Raw genomic sequence first — 12,514 nt, 5'->3', positions numbered from 1 at the left:
AGGAGTGAGCATCAAACCCCGGAACAACGTCTCATTGAGTGCATCTCACACACTGGAGCACATTCTCGCCGATTAGGAGCGATGCTCACATCTTGGAGCATAGTCTCCCTCATTGAGTGAATCTCACATCGCTGTGCACACCCTCCCCAATTAGGCAGGAGTCTTCCAGCCGGGAGCATAGTCTCACTCATTGAGTGCATCCCACATACTGGAGCGCACCCTCCCCTAATAGGTGTGACTCTCACACCCTGGAGAATCACTCATTGATTGACCCTAACACGTTGGTTCATACTTACACCTATTAGGAGTGACTCTCACACCCTGGAGCATAACCTCCCCCATTGGGTGAATCTCATACTCCGGAGCGCACTCGCGCCTATTAGGAGTGAGTATCACACCCTGGAGCATAGTCTCACTCATTGAGTGCATCTCACACACCGGAGCACACTTTTGCCTATTAGGAGTGAGCATCAAACCCTGGAACAACGTCTCATTGAGTGCATCTCACACACTGGAGCACATTCTCGCCGATTAGGAGCAAGTCTCACATCTTGAAGCATAGTCTCCCTCATTGAGTGAATCTCACATCGCTGTGCACACCCTCCCCAATTAGGCAGGAGTCTTCCAGCCTGGAGCATAGTCTCACTCATTGGGTGAATCTCACACTCTGGAACACACGCCCGCCCATTAGGAGTGAGTATCACACCCTGGAGCATAGTCTCACTCATTGAGTGCATCTCACATACTGGAGTGCACCCTCCCCTAATAGGTGTGACTCTCAATCCCTGGAGAATCACTCATTGATTGACCCTGACACGTTGGTTCATACTTACACCTATTAGGAGTGACTCTCACACCCTGGAGCATAGTCTCACTCATTAAGTGCATCTCACACACAAGAGCACACTGTCACCTATTAGAAGTGAGCCTCACACCCTGGAGCATAGTCTCATTGAGTGCATTTCACACACTGGAGCACACTCCCACCTATTAGGAGTGCGCTTCACACACCAGAGCATAGTCTCAATCATTGAGTGCATCTCACACAGGAGTGAGCCTCACAACATGGAGCATAGTCTCATTGAGTGCATCTCACACACTAGAGCACCCTCCCGCCTATTAGGAGTGAGCATCACACCCTGGAGCATAGTCTCAATCATTGAGTGCATCTCACATACTGGAGCATATTCTCGCATATTGGGAGTGAGCCTCACATTTTGGAGCATAGTCTCGCCCATTGAGTGAATCTCACACCCCGGTGCACACCCTTGCCAATTAGGCATGAGTTTTGTAGCCTGGAGCATAACCTCCCTCATTGGGTGAATCTCATACTCCGGAGCGCCCTCACGCCTATTAGGAGTGAGTATCACACCCTGGAGCATAGTCTCGCTCATTCGGTAAATTTCACACACTGGAGCAAACCTGTCTATTAGGAGTGAGTATCACACCCTGGAGCACAAACTCACTCATTGAGTGCATCTCACACACTGGAGCACACTCGCGCCTGTTAGGAGTGAATATCACACCCTGGAGCATAGTCTCAATCATTGAGTGCATTTTACAAATTGTAGCACACTGTCGCCTATTAGGAGTGAGCCTCACACCCTGGAGCATAGTCTTTTTGAGTGCATCTCACACACTGGAGTACATTCCCACCTATTAGGAGTGAGTATCACACGCTGGAGCATAGTCTCATTGAGTGCATCTCACACACTGGAGTACACTCCCACCTATTAGGAGTGAACATCACCCCCTGGAGCATAGTCTCAATCATTGAGTGCATCTCACACACTGGTGCACATTCTCGCAAATTGTTAGTGAGCCTCACATCTTGGAGCATAGTTTCACTCTTTGAGTGAATCTCACACCCCGGTGCACACCCACGCCAATTAGGCATGAGTCTTGCAGCCTGGAGCATAGTCTCCCTCATTGGGTGAATCGCACAAACGGAGAGCACACCCCCGCCTATTAGGAGTGAGTACCACACCCTGGAGCATAGTCTCACTCATTGAGTGCATCTAACACACTGGAGCACACTGCCTCATATTAGGAGTGAGTATCACACCCAGGAGCATGGTCTCGCTCATTGGGTAAATTTCACATACTTTAGCAAAAGTGTCTATTAGGAGTAAGTATCACACCCTGGAGCATAGTCTCACTCATTGAGTGCATTTCACACACCGGAGCACACTTGCACCTATTTGGAGTGAATATCACACCCTGGAGCATAATCTCACTTCATTGAGTTCATCTCACACACCGGCGCACACTTTTGCCTATTAGGAGTGAGCCTCACACCCTGGAACAACGTCGCATTGAGTGCATCTCACACACTGGAGCACATTCTCACCGATTAGGAGTGAGTATCACACCCTGGAGCAGAATCTCACTCATTGAGTTCATCTCACACACCGGAGCACACTGTGGCTTTTTAGGATTGAGTAACACTCCCTTTCGCATAGTCTCACTCATGGAGTGCATCTCACATACCGGAGCACACTCTCGCCTATTAGGAGTGAGTATCTCACCCTGGAGCATAGTCTCATTGAGTGCATCTCACACACTGGATTACACTCCCACCTATTAGGATTGAACATCACCCCCTGGAGCATAGTATCAATCATTGAGTGCATCTCATGCACTGGAGCACATTCCCGCCTATTAGGAGTAAGTATCACACCCTGGAGCATAGTCTCACTGAGTGCATCTCACACACTGGAGTACACTCCCACCTATTAGGAGTGAACATCACCCCCTGGAGCTTAGTCTCAATCATTGAGTGCATCTCACACACTGGTGCACATTCTCACAAATTGGGAGTGAGCCTCATATCTTGGAGCACAGTTTCACTCTTTGAGTGAATCTCACACCCAGGGGCACACCCACGCCAATTAGGCATGAGTCTTGCAGCCTGGAGCATAGTCTCCTTCATTGGGTGAATCGCACAAACGGGAGCACACTCCCGCCTATTAGGAGTGAGTACCACACCCTGGAGCATAGTCACACTCATTGAGTGCATCTAACACACTGGAGCACACTGCCTCATATTAGGAGTGAGTATCACACCCAGGAGCATGGTCTCGCTCATTGGGTAAATTTCACACACTTTAGCAAAAGTGTCTATTAGGAGTAAGTATCACACCCTGGAGCATAGTCTCACTCATTGAGTGCATCTCACACACCGGAGCACACTTGCACCTATTTGGAGTGAGTATCACACCCTGGAGCAAAATCTCACTTCATTGAGTTCATCTCATACACCAGAGCACACTGTGGCTTATTAGGAGTGAGTAACACACTCTTGAGCATAGTCTCACTCATGGAGTGCATCTCACATACCGGAGAACACTCTTGCCTATTAGGAGTGAGTATCTCACCTTGGAGCATAGTCTCACTCATTGAGTGCATCTCACACACTGGAGAACACTTTTGCCTATTAGGAGTGAGCCTCACACCCTGGAACGTCTCATTGAGTGCATCTCACACACTGGAGCACATTCTCGCTGATTAGGAGCCAGTTTCACATTTTGGAGCATAGTCTCCCTCATTGAGTGAATCACACATCACTGTGCACACCCTCCCCAATTAGGCACGAGTCTTCCAGCCTGGAGCATAGTCTCACTCATTGGGTGAATCTCACACTCTGGAACACACTCCCGCCCATTAGGAGTGAGTATCACACCCTGGAGCATAGTCTCACTCATTGAGTGCATCTCACATACTGGAGCGCACCCTCCCCTAATAGATGTTACTCTCACACCCTGGAGAATAACTCATTGGTTGACCCTGACACGTTGGTTCATACTTACACCTATTAGGAGTGACTCTCACACTCTGGAGCACGCTGTAGCTTATTAGGAGTGAGCCTCACACCCTAGAGCATAGTCTCATTGATTGCTTCTCACACACTGGAGCACACTCCCGCCTATTAGGAGTGAGCATCACACCCTAGAGCATAGTCTCAATCATTGAGTGCATCTTACAAACCTGTAGCACTCTGTCGCCTATTAGAAGTGAGCCTCACACCCTGGAGCATAGTCTTATTGAGTGCATCTCACACACTGGAGTACATTCCCGCCTATTAGGAGTGAGCATCACACCCTGGAGCATAGTCTCATTGAGTACATCTCACACACTGGATTACACTCCCACCTATTAGGAGTGAACATCACCCCCTGGAGCTTAGTCTCAATCATTGAGTGCATCTCACGCACTGGAGCACAATCCCGCAAATTGGGAGTGAGCCTCACATCTTGAAGCATAGTTTCACCCAATGAGTGAGACTATGCTCCAGGCTGGAAGACTCCTGCCTGACTCTCACACCCTGGAGCATAGTCTCACTCATTAAGTGCATCTCACACACAAGAGCACAATGTCACCTATTAGAAGTGAGCCTCACACCCTGGAGCATAGTCTCATTGAGTGCATTTCACACACTGGAGCACACTCCCACCTATTAGGAGTGAGCTTCACACACCGGAGCATAGTCTCAATCATTGAGTGATTCTCACACAGGAGTGAGCCTCACAACATGGAGCATAGTATCATTGAGTGCATCTCACACACTGGAGACCCTCCCACCTATTAGGAGTGAGCATCACACCCTGGAGCATAGTCTCAATCATTGAGTGCATCTCACACACTGGAGCATATTCTCGCATATTGGGAGTGAGCCTCACATCTTGGAGCATAGTCTCGCCCATTGAGTGAATCTCACACCCCGGTGCACACCCTCGCCAATTAGGCATGAGTTTTGCAGCCTGGAGCATAACCTCCCTCATTGGTTGAATCTCATACTCCGGAGCGCACTCGAGCCTATTAGGAGTGAGTATCACACCCTGAAGAATGGTCTCGCTCATTGGGTAAATTTCAAACACTTTAGCAAAAGTGTCTATTAGGAGTAAGTATCATACCCTGGAGCATAGTCTCACTCATTGAGTGCATCTCACACACTGGAGCGCACTTGCGCCTATTTGGAGTGAGTATCACACCCTGGAGCATAATCTCACTTCATTGAGTTCATCTCACACACCGGAGCACACTGTGGCTTATTAGGAGTGAGTGACACACCCTTGAGCATAGTCTCACTCATGGAGTGCATCTCACATACCGGAGCACACTCTCGCCGATTAGGAGTGAGTATCTCACCCTGGAGCATAGTCTCACTTATTGAGTGCATCTCACACACCGGAGCACACTTTTGCCTATTACGAGTGAGCATCAAACCCTGGAACAACGTATCATTGAGTGCATCTCACACACTGGAGCACATTCTCACCGATTAGGAGCGAGTCTCACATCTTGGAGCATAGTCTCCCTCATTGAGTGAATCTCACATCGCTGTGCACAACCCTCCCCAATTAGGCAGGAGTCTTCCAGCCTGGAGCATAGTCTCACTCATTGGGTGAATCTCACACTCTGGAACACTCTCCCGCCCATTAGGAGTGAGTATCACACCCTGCAACATAGTATCACTCATTGAGTGCATCTCACATACTGGAGCGCACCCTCCCCTAATAGGTGTGACTCTCACACCCTGGAGAATCACTCATTGATTGACCCTGACACGTTGGTTCATACCTACACCTATTAGGAGTGACTCTCACACCCTGGAGCATAACCTCCCTCATTGGGTGAATCTCATACTCCGGAGCGCACTCGCGCCTATTAGGAGTGAGTATCACACCCTGGAGCATAGTCTCGCTCATTGGGTAAATTTCACACACTGGAGCAAACCTGTCTATTAGGAGTGAGTATCACACCCTGGAGCATGGTCTCGCTCATTGGGTAAATTTCAAACACTTTAGCAAAAGTGTCTATTAGGAGTAAGTATCATACCCTGGAGCATAGTCTCACTCATTGAGTGCATCTCACACACTGGAGCGCACTTGCGCCTATTTGGAGTGAATATCACACCCTGGAGCATAATCTCACTTCATTGAGTTCATCTCACACACAGGAGCACACTGTGGCTTATTAGGAGTGAGTGACACACCCTTGAGCATAGTCTCACTCATGGAGTGCATCTCACATACCGGAGCACACTCTCGCCGATTAGGAGTGAGTATCTCACCCTGGAGCATAGTCTCACTCATTGAGTGCATCTCACACACCGGAGCACACTTTTGCCTATTAGGAGTGAGCATCAAACCCTGGAACAACGTCTCATTGAGTGCATCTCACACACTGGAGCACATTCTCGCCGATTAGGAGCGAGTCTCACATCTTGGAGCATAGTCTCCCTCATTGAGTGAATCTCACATTGCTGTGCACACCCTCCCCAATTAGGCAGGAGTCTTCCAGCCTGGAGCATAGTCTCACTCATTGAGTGCATCTCACATACTGGAGCGCACCCTCCCCTAATAGGTGTGACTCTCACACCCTGGAGAATCACTCATTGATTGACCCTGACACGTTGGTTCATACTTACACCTATTAGGAGTGACTCTCACACCCTGGAGCATAGTCTCACTCATTAAGTGCATCTCACACACAAGAGCACACTGTCACCTATTAGAAGTGAGCCTCAAACCCTGGAGCATAGTCCCATTGAGTGCATTTCACACACTGGAGCACACTCCCACCTATTAGGAGTGCGCTTCACACACCGGAGCATAGTCTCAATCATTGAGTGCATCTCACACAGGAGTGAGCCTCACAACATGGAGCATAGTCTCATTGAGTGCATCTCACACACTGGAGCACCCTCCCGCCTATTAGGAGTGAGCATCACACCCTGGAGCATAGTCTCAATCATTGAGTGCATCTCACATACTGGAGCATATTCTCGCATATTGGGAGTGAGCCTCACATCTTGGAGCATAGTCTCGCCCATTGAGTGAATCTCACACCCCGGTGCACACCCTCGCCAATTAGGCATGAGTTTTGCAGCCTGGAGCATAACCTCCCTCATTGGGTGAATCTCATACTCCGGAGCGCCCTTGCGCCTATTAGGAGTGAGTATTACACCCTGGAGCATAGTCTCGCTCATTGGATAAATTTCACACACTGGAGCAAACCTGTCTATTAGGAGTGAGTATCACACCCTGGAGCATAAACTCACTCATTGAGTGCATCTCACACACTGGAGCGCACTAGCACCTGTTAGGAGTGTGTATCACACCCTGGAGAATAGTCTCAATCATTGAGTGCATCATACAAACTGTAGCACACTGTCGCCTATTAGGAGTGAGCCTCACACTCTGGAGCATAGTCTTATTGAGTGCATCTCACACACTGGAGTACATTCCCGCCTATTAGGAGTGAGTATCAAACCCTGGAGCATAGTCTCATTGAGTGCATCTCACACACTGGAGTACACTCCCACCTATTAGGAGTGAACATCACCCCCTGAAGCATAGTCTCAATCATTGAGTGCATCTCAAACACTGGAGCACATTCCCTCCTATTAGGAGTGAACATCACCTCCTGGAGTATAGTCTCAATCATTGAGTGCATCACACACACTGGTGCACATTCTCGCAAATTGTTAGTGAGCCTCACATCTTGGAGCATAGTTTCACTCTTTTAGTGAATCTCACACCCCGGTGCACACCCACGCCAATTAGGCATGAGTCTTGCAGCCTGGAGCATAGTCTCCCTCATTGGGTGAATCTCACAAACTAAACTGGAGTACACTCCCGCCTATTAGGAGTGAGTACCACACCCTGGAGCATAGTCTCACTCATTGAGTGCATCTCACACACTGAAGCACACTGCCTCATATTAGGAGTGTGTATCACCCAGGAGCATGGTCTCGCTCATTGGGTAAATTTCACACACTTTAGCAAAAGTGTCTATTAGGATTAAGTATCACACCCTGGAGCATAGTCTCACTCATTGAGTGCATCTCACACACCAGAGCACACTTACACCTATTTAGAGTGAGTATCACACCCTGGAGCATAATCTCACTTCATTGAGTTCATCTCACACACCGGAGCACACTGTGGCTTATTAGGAGTGAGTAACACACCCTTGAGCATAGTCTCACTCATAGAGTGAATCTCACACACCGGAGCACACTCTCGCCTATTAGGAGTGAGTATCTCACCCTGGAGCATAGTCTCACTCATTGATTGCATCTCACACACCGGAGCACACTTTTTCCTATTAGGAATGAGCCTCACACCCTGGAACAACGTCTCATTGAGTGCATCTCACACACTGGAGCACATGCTCGCCGATTAGGAACGAGTCTCACATCTTGGAGCAAAGTCTCCCTCATTGAGTGAATCTCACATCACTGTGCACACCCTCCCCAATTAGGCACAAGTCTTCCATCCTGGAGCATAGTCTCACTCATTGGGTGAATCTCACACTCTGGAACACACTCCCGCCCATTAGGAGTGAGTATCAAACCCTGGAGCATAGTCTCACTCATTGAGTGCATCTCACATACTGGAGCGCACCCTCCCCTAATAGGTGTGACTCTTCCAACCTGGACAATCACTCATTGGTTGACCCTGACACGTTGGTTCATACTTACACCTATTAGGAGTGACTCTCACACCCTGGAGCACACTGTCGCCTATTAGGAGTGAGCCTCACACCCTAGAGCATAGTCTCATTGAGTGCTTCTCACACACTGGAGCACACTCCCGCCTTTTAGGAGTGAGCATCACACCCTGGAGCATAGTCTCAATCATTGAGTGCATCTTACAAACTGTAGCACTCTGTCGCCTATTAGGAGTGAGCCTCACACCCTAGAGCATAGTCTTATTGAGTGCATCTCACACACTGGAGTACGTTCCCACCTATTAGGAGCGAGTCTCACATCTTGGAGCATAGTCTCCCTCATTGAGTGAATCTCACATCACTGTGCACACCCTCCCCAATTAGGCACAAGTCTTCCAGACTGGAGCATAGTTTCACTCATTGTGTGAATCTCACACTCTGGAACACACTCCCGCCCATTAGGAGTGAGTATCACACCGTGGGGCATAGTCTCACTCATTGAGTGCATCTCACATACTGGAGCGCACCCTCCCCTAATAGGTGTGACTCTCAAACCCTGGCGAATCACTCATTGGTTGACCCTGACACGTTGTTTCATACTTACACCTATTAGGAGTGACTCTCACACCCTGGAGCATAGTCTCACTCATTGAGTGAATCTCACACACATGAGCACACTGTTGCCTATTAGAAGTGAGCCTCACACCCTAGAGCATAGTCTCATAGAGTGCATCTCACACACTGGAACACAGTCCCACCTTTTAGGAGTGATAATCACACACCGGAGCATAGTCTCAATCATTGAGTGCATCTCATACAGGAGTGAGCCTCACATCTTGGAGCATAGTCTCGCTCATTGAGTGAATCTCACACCAAGTTGCACACCCTCGCCAATTAGGCATGAGTTTTGCCGCCTGGAGCATAACCTCCCTCATTGAGTGAATCTCACACACCGGAGTGCACTCGGCCTATTAGGAGTGAGTATCACACCCTGGAGCATAGTCTCGCTCATTAGGTAAATTTCACACATTGGAGCAAACCTGTCTATTAGGAGTGAGTATCACACCCTGAAGCATAAACTCACTCATTGAGTGCATCTCACAAACCGGAGTGCACTCGTGCCTATTAGGAGTGAGTATCAAACTCTGGAGCATAGTCTCAATCATTGAGTGCATCTTACAAACTGTAGCACACTGTCGCCTATTAGGAGTGAGCCTCACACCCTGGAGCATAGTCTTATTGAGTGCATCTCACACACTGGAGTACATTCCCGCCTATTAGGAGTGAGTATAACACCCTGGAGCATAGTCTCATTGAGTGCATCTCACACACTGGAGTACACTCCCACCTATTAGGAGTGAGCCTCACACCCTGGAGCATAGTCTTATTGAGTGCATCTCACACACTGGAGTACATTCCCGCCTATTAGGAGTGAGTATAACACCCTGGAGCATAGTCTCATTGAGTGCATCTCACACACTGGAGTACACTCCCACCTATTAGGAGTGAACATCACCCCCTGAAGCATAGTCTCAATCAATGAGTGCATCTCACACACTGGATCACATTCCCGCCTATTAGGAGTGAGTATCACACCCTGGAGCATAGTCTCATTGAGTGCATCTCACATACTGGAGTATACTACCACCTATTAGGAGTGAACATCACCCCCTTAAGCATAGTCTCAATCATTGAGTGCATCTCACACACTGGAGTACACTCCCACCTATTAAGAGTGAACATCACCCCCTGAACCATGGTCTCAATCATTGAGTGCATTTCACACACTGGAGCACATGTCCACCTATTAGGAGTGAGTATCACACCCTCGAGCATAGTCTCATTGAGTGCATCTCACACACTGGAGTACACTCCCTCCTATTAGGAGTGAACATCACCCCCTGAAGCATAGTCTCAATCATTGAGTGCATCTGACACACTGGAGCACATTCCCTCCTATTAGGAGTGAGTATCACACCCTGGAGCATAGTCTCATTGAGTGCATCTCACACACTGGAGTACACTCCCACCTATTAAGAGTGAACATCACCCCCTGGAGCATAGTCTCCCTCATCGGGTGAATCTCACAAACTGGAGCTCACTCCCACCTATTAGGAGTGTGTACCACACCCTGGAGCATAGTCTCACTCATTGAGTGCATCTCACACACTGGAGCACACTGCCTCATATTAGGAGTGAGTATCACACCCAGGAGCATGGTCTCGCTCATTGGGTAAATTTCAAACACTTTAGCAAAAGTGTCTATTAGGAGTAAGTATCACACCCTGGAGCATAGTCTCACTCATTGAGTGCATCTCACACACCGGAGCACACTTGCGCCTATTTGGAGTGAGTATCACACCCTGGAGCTTAATCTCAGTTCATTGAGTTCATCTCACACACCGCAGCACACTGTGGCTTATTAGGAGTGAGTAACACCCCCTTGAGCATAGTCTCACTCATGGAGTGCATCTCACATACCGGAGCACACTCTCGCCTATTAGGAGTGAGTATCTCACCCTGGAGCATAGTCTCACTCATTGAGTGTATCTCACACACCGGAGCACACTTTTGCCTATTAGGAGAGAGCCTCACACCTTGGAACAACATCTCATTGAGTGCATCTCACACACTGGAGCACATTCTCACCGATTAGGAGTGAGTCTCACATCTTGGAGCATAGTCTCCCTCATTGAGCGAATCTCACATCACTGTGCACACCCTCCCCAATTAGGCACAAGTCTTCCAGCCTGGAGCATAGTCTCACTCATTGAGTGCATCTCTCATACTGGAGTGCACCCTCGCCTAATAGGTGTGACTCTCACACCCTGGAGAATCACTCATTGGTTGACCCTGACACGTTGGTTCATACTTACACCTATTAGGAGTGACTCTCACACCCTGGAGCATAGTCTCACTCATTGAGTGCATCTCACACACAGGAGCACACTGTCACCTATTAGAAGTGAGCCTCACACCCTGGAGCATAGTCTCATTGAGTGCATCTCACACACTGGAGCACACTCCCACCTATTAGGAATGAGTATCACACACCGGAGCATAGGCTCAATCATTGAGTGCATCTCACAGAGGAGTGAGCCTCATACCCTGGAGCATAGTCTCATTGAGTGCATCTCACACACTGGAGCACCCTCCCGCCTATTAGGAGTGAGCATCACACCCTGGAGCATAGTCTCAATCATTGAGTGCATCTCACACACTGAAGCACACTGCCTCATATTAGGAGTGTGTATCACCCAGGAGCATGGTCTCGCTCATTGGGTAAATTTCACACACTTTAGCAAAAGTGTCTATTAGGATTAAGTATCACACCCTGGAGCATAGTCTCACTCATTGAGTGCATCTCACACACCAGAGCACACTTACACCTATTTAGAGTGAGTATCACACCCTGGAGCATAATCTCACTTCATTGAGTTCATCTCACACACCGCAGCACACTGTGGCTTATTAGGAGTGAGTAACACCCCCTTGAGCATAGTCTCACTCATGGAGTGCATCTCACATACCGGAGCACACTCTCGCCTATTAGGAGTGAGTATCTCACCCTGGAGCATAGTCTCACTCATTGAGTGTATCTCACACACCGGAGCACACTTTTGCCTATTAGGAGAGAGCCTCACACCTTGGAACAACATCTCATTGAGTGCATCTCACACACTGGAGCACATTCTCACCGATTAGGAGTGAGTCTCACATCTTGGAGCATAGTCTCCCTCATTGAGCGAATCTCACATCACTGTGCACACCCTCCCCAATTAGGCACAAGTCTTCCAGCCTGGAGCATAGTCTCACTCATTGAGTGCATCTCTCATACTGGAGTGCACCCTCGCCTAATAGGTGTGACTCTCACACCCTGGAGAATCACTCATTGGTTGACCCTGACACGTTGGTTCATACTTACACCTATTAGGAGTGACTCTCACACCCTGGAGCATAGTCTCACTCATTGAGTGCATCTCACACACAGGAGCACACTGTCACCTATTAGAAGTGAGCCTCACACCCTGGAGCATAGTCTCATTGAGTGCATCTC

This window comes from Ambystoma mexicanum, chromosome 2q (genome assembly GCF_040938575.1).
Source record: "Ambystoma mexicanum isolate Mex_15411 chromosome 2q, UKY_AmexF1_1, whole genome shotgun sequence".
NCBI classification, from domain to species: Eukaryota; Metazoa; Chordata; class Amphibia; order Caudata; family Ambystomatidae; genus Ambystoma; species Ambystoma mexicanum.
Note: the sequence above shows the minus strand (reverse complement) of the source record.